The sequence below is a fragment of the Ailuropoda melanoleuca genome, chromosome 1 (assembly GCF_002007445.2).
Source record: "Ailuropoda melanoleuca isolate Jingjing chromosome 1, ASM200744v2, whole genome shotgun sequence".
Taxonomy (NCBI): Eukaryota; Metazoa; Chordata; class Mammalia; order Carnivora; family Ursidae; genus Ailuropoda; species Ailuropoda melanoleuca.
Window position 1 is genome coordinate 41264417 of NC_048218.1, and position 16143 is coordinate 41280559.

Here is a 16143-nt window from a genome sequence, read left to right on the forward strand (position 1 = left end):
ATATAATGTTCATGGATCAGAGGACTACATATAGTTTACATATCAATTCTCTCCTAACTAATCTATAGATTAGACAAAATCCCAATTCAAATATCTACACAATTTTGTAAAAATTGTAAAATTAATTCTAGATTTCTTCTGGAGAAGCTACATGAGCCAAAACTTTGAGAAAGAATAAAATTGGAGGACTGAACACTATCTTGTTTTAAGACTATTATAAAACTACAGTAATCATTTTATTATGGAATTGTTATGAAGACAGATAAATTGATGATTGAACAGAACAGAATCCAGAAATATACCCAAAAGTATACAGATGACTGATTTGTGACAAACATGCAAAGCAACTTAAGTGAGGAAAATATAGTTTTTTTCAAGACACTGTACTGGAATGATCAGATATCCATTTGCAGAAAAATAAACTTTGATACCATATTCAAATTAACTTAAAATAGGTCACAGATCTAAATGTAAAACTTAAAACTATAATATTTATAGGAGTAATCTATCAACTTGGGTTTGGAAACTATTTTTTTAGATATGATACATGAGATATGATACTTAAAAAAACAATTTAGACTTTATGAAGATTAAAACCTTTTAATCTTTAAAAGACACTGTAAAAAGGGGCACCTGGGGGGCTCAGTTGGTTAAAACTTCAACTCTGGATTTCATCTCATGCCATGATCTCAGGGTTGTGAGATCCAGCCCACATCAGGCTCAGTGCTGGACGTGCAGCCTGCTTAAGATTCTCTCTCTCTCCCTCCCTCTGCCCCTCCAATTTTTTTTTTTTAAGTAAAAGACACTGTAGAAAGAAGGAAAAGACAAACCATAGAATGAAAAAATATATATATTTGCAGGTCATATATCTGATAAAAGACTTGAATCTAGAATTGATAAAAAACTGCCAAGTGATTTGTTTAAAAAAGGACTGTAGCCTTGTCAGTATAAGTAACAGCCTACAATTAAGGCTTAAAAGAACGCCTTGTTCCCACTTTTTGGTAAGTAATTTTTTTGCCAGAATTTATAAAATGATTTCCTTAATACTTTTATATTTTTATCCATTTATATTCTTTAACGTTGCATTGGCAATCCCACACTCATACATTACAAGTATTAATGACAGTTCCACACAAAGAGGGAGAGAGAATTGACTGGAAGACTGCAAGCCTAATTGCCATTTCTGGAGTATTTCCATTTTATATTGCTCTGTGGACTCTATCTTCAGTGCCAATAAGTCACATTAGGTAATGTTGATAAAGTGATTGCATTGGTTTCAATGTGCTGTGCTTTACATACACAAGGATTAACAACTTTCTTTGTAACAACTGAGGCTTATTGATACCCTTACTCACAACTGTTTTGTGAGACATCAAAAATTTTGGATAAATCTTATAATGAAAATTAGTTTGGGAGACTAATTTCTACCTTAAATGGCATATGTGCTATCTTACTGGATAAATGAACTCTTTTTATGGAAAGAAATGAAATCTGATCTGTTGGATTATAGCAGTTGATTTGACTTCCATGCTGATTTGAATTATCTGATATCAGATTAAATACATTGATTCACTAGTTTACCTGATGTTATAAGTAGCCAAAAAACCATTGGTCTAAATAAATGACTTCAGAGACCTTCTGTAGGAGTTAACAATTTGTCTTTGTTGGTGGAATGCCCTGGGATTCTGGGCAGTCTCTCAAACCAAGAATTTCAGGTGGTTATGATAATGTTGCCACCTCTTCACTACCTTATAATCACACTTAATTAGTTGCAGCAGGTGGTAGTAGCTGGCACAGTTCAATAGCCCTACTCACTCCACCAACAATTGGTTATTTGTTCAGCAGATGAAAAGGACTCAGCATGAGAAAGGAATAGAGAACAGCTATTCAGTAGCTGGTTTTCTACCAATTCATTTATTCTTTTTTCTTTTCCACTATAGAATTTGNTTTGTTCCCACTTTTTGGTAAGTAATTTTTTTGCCAGAATTTATAAAATGATTTCCTTAATACTTTTATATTTTTATCCATTTATATTCTTTAACGTTGCATTGGCAATCCCACACTCATACATTACAAGTATTAATGACAGTTCCACACAAAGAGGGAGAGAGAATTGACTGGAAGACTGCAAGCCTAATTGCCATTTCTGGAGTATTTCCATTTTATATTGCTCTGTGGACTCTATCTTCAGTGCCAATAAGTCACATTAGGTAATGTTGATAAAGTGATTGCATTGGTTTCAATGTGCTGTGCTTTACATACACAAGGATTAACAACTTTCTTTGTAACAACTAAGGCTTATTGATACCCTTACTCACAACTGTTTTGTGAGACATCAAAAATTTTGGATAAATCTTACAATGAAAATTAGTATGGGAGACTAATTTCTACCTTAANCATTGAAATGCTTTAATAAATACCTCATATATATATGTATATATACTATTAGTTTACTAATTTAAAAGCAGAGAGAACCAGGAGTGTTGAAATAAAGTTTTTTCCATTTAGAAACAATGACAATTTGTCTATCAATGTCTGATTATCTCAAAATGACCACACATTTCTCCCCCCTTTGTGTTCTCTAAAATAATTATTTTTATAACTAGAGGTTATTTATTAAGATAATTACCTACTATAATTATTTTGCTTTGATTAGTTTTATAATAAGCCTCATTTTATTCCTTTAGATGTCATTTTATATATTCTTTAATATTATTTTATAAAATAGAGGTTTTGTCTGGCTTAGGGAAATACATTTTCTTTTTTGATTCCTAGACAATTTTGGAATAGCAATATGGCAAAACTAAGTTCTATGGCTCCTGCTTCGAAGGGAGAAAAGAGTTTTCTTACATAGGCTAAAAGAAAACTTAATATTTATACTATTAACAAATTATTGTGAAAAATTTGATTAATGCCTGAATCTGTGTATTCAATTTTCTAACTGCTGTTTTCTGGGATTTTTCTGAGAACAATCTTTGTTTCTAGGAACAATCAATTTCTCTTCCCCTCAAAAAAACAAAGTCAGATAAGGAAAACAGAATTATTAATACATTTTAACAGAGTAAAACCAAATGTGATTTGTTTGGGCAACTCTGAATTAGATTAGGTTATTTTTTAAATAGTACTTGCTTAATATACTCATATATAATATATCAAAACATTTATGTTGTTAAAATATGTGCTGATGCAACTTAGAAACATTTTCACTGCAGTAAATTAAATCCATGTACTTGTGTTAATATAGCTTGGATTTTGAGTCTTCAAATATTCTTCCTATCTTTCAAATTTTATAATGAGTATTTTATTTGTTAAAATGGATACAGGAGGAAGGTAAAGTTCTGAAGCATAGAAATAGGTAAACTCCTACCCCTGGACTCAAATACTGGAGCTTGACCAGTGCCTATGACTGTATATGTGAATTCCCCCAATTCCTTATCCCTCTGTTACACACACATAAGGAATATCCCGACTTTTTTATTTATCACTGCTTTAACGAAAAAGAAAATACATTTGCCATTTTGCCAGATTATCTTTCTACAATATAGCATCAATTGTCTCTTCTCATATGTTGCCTGTCTCATCAGAAAGAAACCTAGATCTATGTTTCTTGACACAACTATCAATAGCATTTTGGGTTAAACTTTGATATTGAGAAGCATGTAATATTGAGAAGGCTGAAGGAAAGCCCATTAATCTCCAAAAGGAGGGTTTTTAATTGCATATATGTATTTTAATATAAATCATCCATTTGCTATGGCTACCAGCAAATGAGAATGGTTAAGTATTTTCCTGAGATTTCTGCAGCCTCCTGATATTCTGAAGACAATGCAATTTTCCCTGCCCTTTGCTTACCCCTCTTCAAGGGGTTCTGTCAGCTTTTAATTCTCTATATTAATTCTTTCTGCCCCCTATAAATAGAGATGTTTTTGTGCTTCTGTCTGCACCTTAATGATAAACAGTGTATATAGGAATCCAAAACAAAATGTAGTCTTTCTTTTATTTTTTGAGAATTAGAAATTGATATCTAAAGTCTAAATTGTCCTATGTATTTGCTTTTTTTACTCAACATTAAATGTCTGATATTCATCTGTGATGTTTTATGTAGATGTGGATCTTTAACATTTATTTTGTAAAATCCCCCTTGAATGAGTATAGTCATTCTATTTCTAATCCACTTTTTGTGTTGATAAACTTTGAGTTGTTTCCACTTTTATTTTTCCTTTTTGCTGTTGTTTGTTTGTTTGGTAGTATAAGCAAGATGGCCAGGTACATTCTTAAAAAGTCCCTGAGCCACGTCTCCAAGAGTTTCTCTAAGGTATATTCTGAAATTAAATTACTAAGTGGGGGAACCAGCATTTTCAATTTTAAACAGTGATACTACATTGTTTTCAGAATTGATTCCAATACAAGTATACCAGAAGTACTCATCTCTCACATATTTGCCTAGTCATGACATTGATGTCTTACCAGTTATTGCCAATCTAATGGATTTAAACTGGTATCCTATTATAGTCTTAATTTGTACTTCCTGAATTATTGATGAGGTTGAATACTTTGTCTATCGTTACTTCTTTTTTTTTTTCTAAGATTTCATTTATTTATTTATTTGAGAGAGAGAGAGCATGGGAGAGAGAGGACAAGCAGGGGGAACAGCAGAGGGAGAGGGAGAAGCAGACTTCCCACTGAGCAGGGAGCCTGGTGGGTGCTCACTCTTGGGATGCTCTTGAGCCAAAGGCAGCAGCTTAACAACTGAGCCACCCAGGCGCCCCAGTCTACCGTTACTTCTTGTTTTATTTTTTTGTGAGCTATTTGTTAACATGGATTTAAACTGGTATCCTATTATAGTCTTAATTTGTACTTCCTGAATTATTGATGAGGTTGAATACTTTGTCTATCGTTACTTCTTTTTTTTTTTCTAAGATTTCATTTATTTATTTATTTGAGAGAGAGAGAGCATGGGAGAGAGAGGACAAGCAGGGGGAACAGCAGAGGGAGAGGGAGAAGCAGACTTCCCACTGAGCAGGGAGCCTGGTGGGTGCTCACTCTTGGGATGCTCTTGAGCCAAAGGCAGCAGCTTAACAACTGAGCCACCCAGGCGCCCCAGTCTACCGTTACTTCTTGTTTTATTTTTTTGTGAGCTATTTGTTAACATGACTTTGTCAAGTTCTCCGATAAATTATTTTTCTATTACACATGAATTTGTTGGAGTTTCTTACACTCTCAGGATATAATCTCATTGAAAATGCATTCATTTCAAATAATTTCTCCCATTTTGTAGTTTGTCTTTTCACTTCCTTTTTGATGTCCTTTGAATAAAAGAAATTTTCACAAGTCGGCTTTTTATATCTATTTAAGAAAATCTCTAATTCCATAGACATAAAGATATCCTCTATTCTTACAAAAGTTTTAGATTTTGATTTTCATTTCTTTGATGTAATGTAGACCTTCTCCTCTCTTCCAGTCATTTGATCTCTTCTTAATATTTTCAATCTCTTTATCTCTCTGTGGCAGGTTGCAGATATCTGATCCTCTCATCAGGTATTTATAGTGTTATTTTAATCTCATCAGTTAGTTTTTGTTTTCCATGATTATATCATTCATTTCTAAATGTTTTATGTTGGGGTTCAAATCGTCCTTCTTGTTTTTAATGACATATTGTTACTCCATTACTTATATTTCTCCTTTTATTTCTTTAAACATGTTAAACATACTCATTTAATATTATAAATTAAAATTTCAGATAGCTAAAATCCTTGGTGATCTAAATATCTTCTGTATTTTTTTCTGACTGTCACTCATGGTGTCTTTATGTCTTGTTTTATTTTGTTGAATTTTACCTGTGTGTGTTCTGAGGGTCTAAACTGAGAAATCTTAACCCCAAATAGGAAGGATGTAAAATATGTTTTAAGTAGGCACCAAACTGTGCTAATGAGCTGAGACGAATCTAGTTCTCTTCACAGTTCTAGTCTTAATATAGAAAACTCAAATTTAGTTTCTCTCATTTGTGATGTTTTCAAAGGGTCAGTCTCCTGATCCCACAGAACTAACAACATTTCTTGCAAGAGCTCCATTATTCTTGGTTCCACTCACTGTTTCTTCCCTTCCCTTTCTTTTCCCCCTTCTTTCTTGCTTTTTTCCCTTTGTTTCCTCCCTCCTTTCCTTCCTTTCTTCCTTTATGAGGACCCTTAATCTCTCCTTTACTGTGAATTTAGCAATGCAATAAAATAATGTTTATTTCAGTTTATCCAGGAGCTATTCATGTTAGAATTGTCTTCAGAAGTTCTTTTCCACCATACTCCTAGGGATACAATTTCTCAATTGCTTTACGATAAAAATATGTTATTGCTTTTATTTCACACTTTACATTTCAAACAGAAAATATAAAAGACTACTAAATTTACAATATTAATGATAACATTATTAAGATTGCTGTGTGTAAACATTCAGCTAGCAGTTGAAAGTGAGAGGAAAATGATTAACAACTGGTTCTGTGCCCTATCCTTCAGTCAAAGAGATGGTATCTAAGAAATTGATTCTCTTTGAAACAATAACTCCAGAAATTGTTAAGAATTTACCTATATCAGATCCAACATGGCTGATAATCTAGCCAAGATTTATACATCAGACCAAACACCTATATTTCCCAGATAATCAGGTAATGACTTGTTGGTATTACCGAGTTACGGGTGTACTGGAGAATGGGAACTAGAACATACTCTAAGGGGTTGCATGTCTGGCTAGTTACATACTCCTGAGAGAAAAGTTGACATGATGACTCCAGTGATGACCGCTTTTCTGATCTGAAGCTGCTCCACAGCTTGGTGTCATATGCAGTGATCTTGCAGGCAGTACAGAATAATTGAGTCATGAGACTTTGTACTTGGGAGTTATGAGACTTGCCTGTTCTATTCATGCTGTTGTTATACATCCTGTGCTGTTTCCTGTCTTATATCTTCACAATGTCCATCGAATGATGAATGGGTAAAGAAAATATGGTATATACATACAATGGAATGTTACTCAGCCATCACAAAGGATGAAATCTTGCCATTTTTAATGACATGGATAGAGCCAGAGTGTATTATGTTAAGTGAAATAAGTCAGTCAGAGAAAGACAAATACCATATGATTTCAGTCCTATATGGAATTTAAGAAAGAAAACAGATGAACATATGGAAAGAGGGAAAAGAAGAAAAGGAGAGAAGGAAACACGTTATAAGAGACTCTTAATTATAGAGAACAAACTGAGGGTTGATGGAAAGAAGTGGGTGGAGGATGGGCTAGATGGGGGATGGGTATTACGGAGGGTATTTGTTATGATGAGCACTGGGTGTTGTATGAAAGTAATGAATCACTGAATTCTACTCCAGAAATCAATATTGCACTGTATGTTAATTACCTAAAATTAAAATTTTTAAAAAAATCTAAAAATTAAAATGAAAAAATAGTCTTCACAAAAGCTAAGAAAACTTGGAGCTGGGTGAAACTAAATATAGACAGTGAAGTTGTTGATCAGAATCATGACCACTGCTGCTAGTAGAGCAGACTGGGCATCAGGCATGTATTAGCTAATTGGAAATACCAAACAACCAAATGACATTGTAATCTATGTTAATCTGATTTGTACAAGCAAACTAAAGATCACAAAAATTAACTTATTTAAAGTGCTTAGAATGTAATAAGGTAGCATTTAAAGAAAGTTCTCTTTTTCTTTATCCAGAAGTTATAGGATTTTTTTAGTATAGTTGACACACAATGTTACATGAGTTTCAGGTGTACAAAATAGTGATTCGACATCTCTATAGATTATGCTATGCTCACCAGGAATGTAGCTACCATCTGTTACCATACAACTCTAACAATATTATTGAGTTTCTAAGAATTTTGAGGAAACTATTTTAGAATAACTATTCTTTCTGCTGTGTTAGATAAAGACCAAAATATTAGAAATATCCAACACCCTTCACTAAAACAAAATAAAATACTTAACATAAATTGATATTGTAGAAGCCATGCAATTTGGGTACAAGAAAGTTAACAAAGAAATGAATAACAAAAGCAATATAAAACTAAACTGAACTTTAAAAAAATTCATCAGGTTAAGTGCCAGTACCAGATATTAGTACTTATATATCACTACAATAATTAAGAGAGTGGCAAAGGAAAAGATGATATGGCAAATTATTAAAAGCAGAAACATATATTAAACTACAAAAGAGATCCATATATAGAAAATAATTACTGGCAGAGCTTGATTTGCAACCTGGGAAAAGAAAAATTCTTCATTTAATGATTTTTGAAGTTTTTGGAAAAAATAGTAAGACATGAGGCTTAAACTGAACCATAGAGAAAAATTAAATCAGAGTGCATTAAAGAATAAATGTAAAGGGAAAAAAGTTAAACTACTTAGAATATGCATATACATTTATGGATATATGATATAAAAATTTCTTTAAAAATATGAAAAATGCACTGACCATAAGGGGAGATTGTTATAAATTCAACTATATTTGATTAGTTATATATGTTCATTACATGGCATTATGAAGAAAGTGAAAATGTAGACTTCAGAGTAAATATTTACAGCATATATAATATAATAAAAGCTACTTAAGCTACCTAAGGGTATCTAAGTATTCAAACAACCCCCCAAAATTAAGAAAAAATGATAGAAAAAAATAACATAGAAGCAAAAAAAAAAACAGATGAATAATGTTTTTTTGTAAATACATGTAAACACATTTCACAAGAGGAGAAACACAAATGGCAATAAGCATACAAATATAGGCACAGCTTTCTTAGTAAGGAGGTAGTACGAACTGAAAGTACAATAAAATAATATTTAAACCTATTACTGTAGCAATACAAATTCACCAATATTAAGTATTGGAGAAACTATGAATTAATCAGAATTCGTATATATTTTTAGTGAGTTGGTAAATGTGTACACATAATTACAAACATAGTGCAATTGAAGAAGTTCTGACTCGATGACCAAGGCAATTTACTCCTAGATCTATACACTAGAGCAGTGATAACTCAGAGTGTTTGACTACTGACTCAAAGAAAAAAATGTATTTTCCAGGTCACGCACATACACAGCTAAAACAAAGTTCGATAAGTGAGTAAAACTTACTACTGACATTTCATTCTCATATTTTCTTTTTATGTTTTATTTCCTCTGTTCCATTTTACTGTTTTAATTGATGTTTAAGACATTAAATTGATTTAGTAATCCACAAATTAGTCACAGCATCAATCCTGTAAAGCATTTCCCAAGAGATTATTGCATCTGTAAAAACTCTTAACTGCAATGTTTTAGTAGCAAAATCCTTTGGGCTGGGGATGGTAAATATTCAACAATAAGTTAATGAATAAAAGAAATGGTGTTTTGTTCACACAATAAAATTGCATATAATAATAAAAAAAACTAATGAACTGTAACTACATATGTCCACATAGATGAATTCCAAGAAAATTAAAATTGAGTAGAAAAAATAAACAGTAAGTTGCCATTTACAAAAAGTTCAAATATAGTCAATATGTGAAAAAATATATTTTAACAATAAATAAATACGATGTAAAACCAAGAAAACCCAATTTGATGACAGATACAACACGAAGTTTGTAGTTTTGTAGGTGGTGAGAAGGACAAAAAAAGATAGGTGTGTCGGAGAAAGCAATTGCTGAAAGCACAAAGGATGTTAGACCCTGCAGAATTAAAATATAATTATTAAATCAATTGGTTTCTGCTTAAAATTAATGTAAGTGGAAAAATGTCATAAATAAAGGGGGACATATATGAGAAAAAATGATTCATGACGTGTTATCAGGGAAATACGAATTAAGATGTGGTTCATATATACAATGGAATATTACTCAGCCATCAGAAAGGATGAATACCCACCATTTTCACTGACATGGATGGAACTGGAGGGTGTTATGCTAAGTGAAATAAGTCAATCAGAAAAAGACAATTATCATATGGTTTCACTCATATGTGGAATATAAAGATTAACGCGGAGGATCATAGGGACAGGGAAGAAAAACTGGAGGGGAAGAAATCAGAGAGGAAGACAAACCATGAGAAATTCTTGTCTCCAGGAAACAAACTGAGGTGTAGAAAGGGAGGCGGGTGGGGGATGGACTGAGTGATGGGCATTAAGGAGGGCACGTGATGTGATGAGCATTGGGTGTTATATGCAGCTAAGGAATCATTGAACACTACATCAAAAACTAACGATGCTGGCTAATTGAATTTAAATAAATAAAATCTGGCAGAGACAAAAAAACACATAAACAAAAAAACCCACAATGAGATACCACTACACATCTATTCTAATGGTCAAAATCCAGAATACAGACAACACCAAATATTAACTAAGATGTGGAACAATAGAAATTCCCATTCATTGCTGGTGGGAATGGCAAGTGGAAAACAGTTTTGGCGGTTTCTTATAAAACTAAACACACTGTTATATAATCTAGCAATTGTGCTTCTTGGTGTTTATCTAAAGGAGTTAAAAACTAATGGCCACAAAAACTTGCACATAGATAAGTTTATAGCAGCTTTATTTATAATAAAACCTGGAAGCAACCAAACTGTCCCATCATTTTTCTGTGGTTGGGAGAAAGGGGTTGGTTACTCTCTGATCTATTGACAACGGGTTTGAGAAAATAACTGTGATTATTTGTTTTTTCCCCCTGACAACTAATGTTTGTATCAGTAAGCTCCAGTTTTTGTTTTGTTTTTGTTTGTTTTTTAAGTAGGCTCCAAACCCAGCGTGGAGCCAAACACGGGGCTTGAACTCATGATGCTGAGATCAAGACCTGAACTGAGATCAAGAGTCAGATACTTAACTAACTGAGCCATCCAGGTGCCCAGGGTAAGCTCTAGTTTAAATATTGGGTAGGTAAGCTAAGTCTCCTATCAGATTATATCATAATTTTTATATTTTGGATTAATGAAGTTATTGATATCTTTTGATTCCTTGCCAATTTAATTGTTTTTTCCCTTGCCAATTTAATTCTTGTTAGTTAAAAATTATAGGACTCCTAAAATTATAAAAATAGTGAGAAAGGATGAATATCTACCGTTCCTAAAATTATAAAAATTGTGAAAAGATAAAAGATAATGCACTTAAATAGATTACACAATACTGTTTGTTAATATTATTACATATAATCTACAGAAATTTATGCTTGTTATTGTTTCCATGTTTTTGTTACTTCATTTGTTTGTTATTTTATTATATATGTACATATAGACTGTTCTCACAGAACCACAAAAAACATTCAAAGATAGTCAATCATTTTACAGATTATCGAAAGGCAAGACCAGAAGTCCATAAAATTTGGTCTGTGAAATTGGGATAAACTATTTAAGATGTAGGATATACGGTGTACATGAAATCACTCTGGGCACCTTTGAGTAAATTCACTGGGGTAGGAAGCCATCTATCAAAAGAGCTGAAAATTACATATAGTGAGAGGTCTATATGACATCTGATTAGGAAAGACACACTAAATATATTAAAATGAAGTACAAAAGCAAAGTAATATCTTCAAATATGAATATGCTCAGTAAAACAGAGCAACAGGAATTTATTTTTCTAACTATGAAGAGATATTCTTCCAACAATACTGTGTATTAACAAGTGACCTTGTTAATAAAATCCCAACTGATGTCTCTATAAGTGGTTTTTTGTTTGGTAAAATCTGAGAAAGTTTCTAAAGTCCATTGGGAAGAAAACCCAATATTGTTAATAACTACCTTATTTTGGGAAAAATTTAAAAGACTCAATGGATTATTGAAGTTAGGAAAATATGCATCCCTCAGGTATTAAAATATATCACGAAATTACAAGAGTGCACTGTGTAATTTTAAGGAATGTGAGAACAGGAGGATAAAACAGGAACATAGAAATAAAATATATAGACAGGTTTTCTGTTGTGTGTAAACAAATGCAGTCGTATATAGCTGGCAGTTAACTCGTAGGTAAGAACCTCTTGGTTATTCTAAAGCATATTAGATTTTTTAAAAACTTCGGACCTTTCAGGAACAGGCAGGTGCTAAATGTTCTGCCAATCTTCTACATATGCTGATCTGCTTAATGGATCTGCCAACAACCACCAATTTGGTTTTGGCGTAATTTAAGCCTTTCTTATACTTCTTATTGTAAATGAAAGGTTTAGTTGACTCTGAAGCAGCTTCTAGGTCATAAGTACATAAAGAAATTCCTAATCTGCTGTGGGAAATAGGACATAATTCAAGTGATTTTCAAGGTTCTTACAAGCTACTTAAATAAGTAAACAAGGAAGAATCTTTTTCCCACGTTGCAATGTCACTTGAGATTGAAATTTTACTCCACATGTGAAAAATCACTTAATTTCTTTCATACTCTCAGCAACTGTTTGTCGTTTTTATGTTTTTATACATCTGGAAATCGTCCTGATGGATTTTTTTTTTTCATTTTAAGCTATCACATTAAAAGTGACACACCTTAGAATGTCTTTGGTATTTTAATATTACCTTTAATTTTAAAATTTTAAACACTTGTATATATAACTAAAGTTATTTTAAATTTTAAGTTATTGACTTTTAAAATGTGAAATACATTTATTTTCTCTAAAATGTTGGGTTTTTCTTTCTAACCTTGTCATTCATCATTGTGGCATTTTTTTTCTCAGAGAAAATACTAGTTAATGATTTTAAATAATAGGCATCCCATTTATCTTTATTTTATATATCAATATATTTATATTTGTTTCTATTTATATCTATGTATAAACTTTGCCCACTTTTAATTCGTGTAAAAAACTAGTTATTTCAAGAAACCAAGCCCACAGTAAGTTAGAAACAATAACAAAAGCTAATTTCACCATGTAGACCAAGAAAGTGAAATGAGATTTAATTATTGCTTTGAAAATTATTACAGATATACATGATGGCAACTACTAATTATTAAATCTATAAAAGAAAAATGGGGGCACTTGGGTGGTTCAGTTAGTTAAGCATGTATCTCTTGATATCAGCTTAGGTCTTGATCTCAGAGTCCTGAGCTCAAGCCCTGCTTTGGGCTCCATGCTGGGTGTGGACCTACTTTAAAAAAATAATAAAGTTGAAAATTTAAAAAATGAAGAAAAATGAAATATTATTAATGAGTGGTAATTTCAAAATAAGGCTGTATCTTTCCTGAAGTTTGTAAAGTAATGCAGTAGCTTGTAAAGCATAGCTGTGGATGCTTCCCATATGGAAACTATAATTTATACAATGTTGATCACTTATAAAATTAAGAAATGTGCAGGTATTTAACAATTTAAGAACTAAAATAATTTTCACTATTACTTTTCTATTTTCATTAAAATATTTAATTAGTGTTGAATATATTCAATCTGATATAAATGGACAGAAATTACTGATTTATTTCTTGTTTATGTTAGACTTAATTTTAAAATACAGACAAAAATGAATAAAATGTGCTAAACTGTTTTATAAACTTATAAGTAAATCTGCCACTTGATGTGATTCTAGCAGTAATCACTCAGGATATTTCCGTGGACAAAACCCCAGATATCCAGCAGTGGGCTGGAGTTGGCAGATCCTAGTTGATGAGAACAGATTGTTAATTATTTAGGATGTTTGTAAGACAGTCATTGCCTGTAATCAGCCACAGTGGGAATATTTACACCATGAAAATCATGCAAACAATTCAGATCAGGCTTTCTTCTTCTTCTTTTTTTAAGAGCCATTTTACCAGCATACCATTGCAACTATCCCTTTTCTGGCACAGAGAGGCAGACAATAAACAGTATGCATAATGACTAAGTATACCATATGGTATGTTAGATGGGATAAGAGGTAAGGTTAACAAAAATAGAGGATAGTGGTGGAATTGTAGGACAGGTAAGTAGTTTGCTGTACAAAATAGGTTAGTGACGTTAAATCTCATCAAAAAAAACCATGAAGTTTTGTAAGGAGGTAACCATACAAAAATCTGGAAAAAGTGTTCTGGGCACAGGGAACAGGTAGAAAAAGACCTTGGTTTGAGATATTGCCTGGTACATGTGAGGAATAGCAAATAAGCTGTAAACTGGAGCGGAATGAGCAGAGCAGAGTAGGAGAAAAAGCAATCAGAGAGGTAACAAGGTCAGATCAAGCTATCTTCTAGACACTAGAAAAATTTTTGACTTTTCCCTCTTTTTTTTTTGGAGAGGCAGACAAGGAGAAGGGAGGAGGGGCATAAAGGATCTTCAGAAGGCTCCACCCTGGGCATGACTTTTCCCTCTTAATGGGATAGAGAACCTGCAGGGTTTCATTCAAACAGTGACAAAATCTAATATGTTTTCAAAGATAACTCTAGCTTCTATGAGGAATGGAAACGAGTTTATGGGAGGCATGTGAACAAAACTGGAAGAGCACCTCATGCATTAGTATATATCCCATTAATCAACATGAAAAGGGTAGCAATATCAAGAGAAAGGATAGCAGCTTACATCAGAGTAGGAACAAGTAGGCATGATAAGATGTCCTGGGATTCTAGATACATCTTAGAACTAGGATTTAGTTAGCTAAAAAGGATTTAGTAGTGGCAATTGCACATGCCTTAATCACTATTAACTAATAACTAATAACTTAAAGGTGGATATTCTGAAAAGTTAAACTTCCATCATAACCAGTGGGTTGCCTTTGGTGCGAAATTTTCAAATGCATAGTTTATTATGATCATTGGCATCCAGGCTTCTCACTTGGGGGCAAGCTTAATCTTGGAATTTTACAATATTTAAAAAAAAAATCAGTTGAACTTTTTCTTTCAATACTTCTGAAGAGTTAACAATATCATTTTTACTTTGAGCTAATTCAAAGTTTTATTACATTTCTGTTGTCACATGTCATGAGATGTTCTTGTTCATCAAGTGTCACTAGCACTGTAATGAACATACCACCAACCTGAGGCCACAAAGATGCTTTGCACTGGATATCTGTGTATTATTCATCTTAAAAGTAAACATATGTTTTTTACTAATGAATGGAGGTGGTATGGGATTTCTAATTTACTTGAAACTCAGATCTATTTCAAGTCCCTGCCTTTACTAATAGAAAGCTACTTTAGGGCACATTTCAGGGTACATTAGACACCATCGACNATTCAAAGTTTTATTACATTTCTGTTGTCACATGTCATGAGATGTTCTTGTTCATCAAGTGTCACTAGCACTGTAATGAACATACCACCAACCTGAGGCCACAAAGATGCTTTGCACTGGATATCTGTGTATTATTCATCTTAAAAGTAAACATATGTTTTTTACTAATGAATGGAGGTGGTATGGGATTTCTAATTTACTTGAAACTCAGATCTATTTCAAGTCCCTGCCTTTACTAATAGAAAGCTACTTTAGGGCACATTTCAGGGTACATTAGACACCATCGACTTTATTCACACAATGCTTCCATTGTTGAAACATTAAATGACCCCCTCCTCTACCTGAGCACAGCATCTAGTCACTGTGGAAATTAGCAGTTCGCAGAAATCTTTCCTAAAGATGTAACAAATGAACTGTGCCTGAATTAAATAATTATTTCATACACAAAATGTTAGTTCAACCTTCAGAGGACATTTGCATTCAGGTAGTAACTTGCTGTACATACTGGAGAAAAAATGAACTCTATAAAAATAACTGATGAAAGGAATTATCTTAGGCCATTTTTCTCAAACAACAGTCCTATATGATGACCTATGATATTTGGCCATAATTTGCTTGATGATACCTTTGATGTGGTTTTGGAATATAGGTGAGGTTTGGTGGGGTGAGGTCCGGAGCCAATGACCAAGAAAGGATTCTTAGACATCTTTGGTGCAAAATGGTGGTTTATTAAAGCATGGAAACAGGATCCGGCAGAAAGAGCTCCTACACCTGGATCTTGAGGAGTGATTATTATATACTTGGGAGTCGGGGGAAGTAAGGAAAATGTCCCACCTATGAGTAGGGGATGGGGGGAGGGGGGAGGTTGCAGGATGTCAGCCAGCCTTCTGCTTCCTCATCACCTTGATGGCATATTATTATTGTATATCATATGAGAGCCACTACTATGATGTGTCTTAAAATAAATTTAAAGTGTCATAAAACTAATCTAAGTAC